We start from the raw sequence: 2,726 nt of genomic DNA, 5'->3' as shown, positions 1-2,726 counted from the left end.
GGGGCTAGGTCCCGCGCGGAGGGGCCCGAGCGCTGCGTGGCAGCGGCCCGCCCCCGCCCCCTCGCCCCGCCCCTGGCAGAGACCCCACCCCCGGCCGGCGCCGGCGTTCCGAACGCCCCCGCCTCCGCTCCTTCCCCGAAGCCCCGGGGGCTCCCGCGCGGCACACGTCACCGCGCCCGCGCCCACCCCGGGCTAAGGCCGCTGCGGCGGGCGGATCCCCAGACCCCTAAGCCTCAGTTTCTTATTCTGTGAAGCGGGGATATTTCTAACTCCTACCTGCCTGCCTGGCTTACCTATCTCCACTAAGAGATGTGAACCACCCCTTAGATGGGGGGGAAGAGGGGAGGAGCAGTGGGTGAGGAGGGGATCCCTGGAGGCTGGCCTTCCTTTCTCTGCCCCTTCCAGTCCCCCACCCCCATCCTCACAGGCCCCAGGGGAACCTTTGTTTTTTTTAGCAAGGGAGCTGCTTTCTCAAAGCCCTTGGTCTTTCTGCTCTAAGCTGTAGCAGTCAAGAGAAGAACAACGTATGCTATTGCATTCCCAGCCCGTATAGATTTATATTATTTAAGCTCCACAACAGCCTTGAGAGGCAAGTATTTTATTCCTATTTCCAGAGAATAAAGCATTCGTAATGCTAAGATGGCCAAGGGTACTAAGCTACAAAAGCGAAGGAGCTGAAATGGAACCAGGGCCTGAGTCCTCCAAAGCTCTTCTAGGGGCCACACTTAAAAAGAGGCAGAAATTTTCAAAAAAGGTCATCTTAAAGTCTCTGAGTGCCAAGGAGGTCTTGGCTGTGATTCACACCAACTCTAAAGCAAGCCATGCAAGATGAGGTGAAGGACAGTGAATCCCCAGCAGGGGAGGAGGGAACTGGTGATGGGGCGGGGGTCTGCTGAGGGGCTCAGGCTCCACACTCCTGGTGAATATCCTCACCAGCACCCTGGAGTCAGCATCATAGAGACCCGCAACCATGCAGGTCCATGTGGGGATCCTCTGGTGTGAAACAGGCCATCAGGACAGCATGACTGGTGGAAAAGAGTGTGAAAAGAACCAGCTGGGCTGAGAGAGGACCCCATCCTGCTGCCCTAGGTCCACACAGCCAGGACTCCCCACCCCAGGACTGTCCCAGCCTTTCTGCCTGGCTTGGCCTTCCCCATTAACTACAAAAACAATAACCAGCATGTCCAGAGCATTTGCTGGGCTCCAGGTGCTCTCTACACTGTAACTCCTTTCATCCTCACAACTACCCTAGCAGGTGAAGGCTCTCATCATACCCATTTCACAGCAGAAAAAAACTGGGACACAGAAAAGGCGAAGATCTTGCCTGAAGTCCGAGACGTTCAGTGGTGAAGCTAAGATTTGCACAAAGCAGTCTGGGCCCACAGCCCTTGCCGTTAGCCTCCTTCCTGCCTAGCTCGATTCATGCCATGCACATGCCACACACTGGGTCTCTTTCTTCAGGCTTCTGGAGTACAGGACAGAACAGCTCCATCTCTGTCTGGCACAGCATCGATACTCTCTGAAGGCCATGACCTTTGGTTATTTACCAACCTCCAAGAGCTATCACTATCCCAGTGGACAGAGAGTAGACAAAAGGAATCACCCCTGAGTGGGGTGCAGAGGACCGAAAGCAGGGCTGTTTCCTTGCCTGCTGGGACACTTGGCATGGGCCTCGGTTCCACCAAGGGTTCCCAGGAAGGTTAGCAGAAAGGGACTGGCCCTTGCTTTGGAGGTCAAAGCACTACCCTGAGGGCCTCTGTTCTTTAGGACCAGAGGACAGAACCTTGCCTAGCAACATGAGGCTGGTCCCATCCTCCAGGCCACATTTCCACAAACTACAGTCTACAGCTACCACTTCAGTGAGGACCAGAGCCTAGAAGACTTTCCCTTCAAGGATGTGAACGCTTTCCCCATTTATTCCCAAATCATCTGACACCTTAAAGCAATCAGAATCAAGTTGGAAGGTCTCAGGAGCCTAAAGTAATTGAATCTATTAAATAGATACTTCAGGTTCTGTCCTAAGAGAGCAAAATTTGGAGGCAGAGTGAGGTGCAGAAATAAGACAGCTCCCCATGTCTCTTCCTGTAGAGGCTGTGCACATGCCAATGGGATGTGTGGGAGCCAGTGGGACTATGTGCCATGTACCCATGAGTGTGCATGAGTGTGTGTGTGTGTGTGTGTGTGGTGTGCCTGCTGCTGACTGGGTCTGCGCAAGAACATTTGTTGGATGGCGTGCTGGTGGGTATGGGCATGGGGAGGATCTCAGTATGTGCCTCTGTGAGTTCTAAAGGGTATGTAAGTCTTCACACTCAACTCAGACCTGGCAATGGGTTTTCCTGCTCAAAGAGCTTCCCTGGTTGACATTTGAAGGGTATGCCCTTGGCTTCCATCAGAAAGCCACATGAGGTAGATTACACTGGCCCATGGTTAGACTACAACTGTGCTATAGGGTGACCTTGAGAAAGGGCCTAAGCTTTTTAAATTTAGCCTGTGGAACCAAGTGATCTCCACCAAAATCCCACCACATAGCAAACCCAACGCCTGCCTCGCCACCTGCCCAAACTCTGCAAGGGGGGACTGAAATTCTCCTTGTTGCCTTTTAGGTATTTTCTTTTTCTTTCTTCCTTTTTTTTTTTTTTTTAAGATTTTAGGGGCACCTGGGTGGCTCAGTCATTAAGTGTCTGCCTTCAGCTCAGTTCATGATCCTGGGTTCCTGGGATCTAGTC

Source organism: Neovison vison, chromosome 7 (assembly GCF_020171115.1).
Source record: "Neovison vison isolate M4711 chromosome 7, ASM_NN_V1, whole genome shotgun sequence".
Lineage (NCBI taxonomy): Eukaryota > Metazoa > Chordata > Mammalia > Carnivora > Mustelidae > Neogale > Neogale vison.
The sequence above is the reverse complement of the archived record's forward strand: the minus strand, read 5'-3'. Positions refer to the sequence as shown.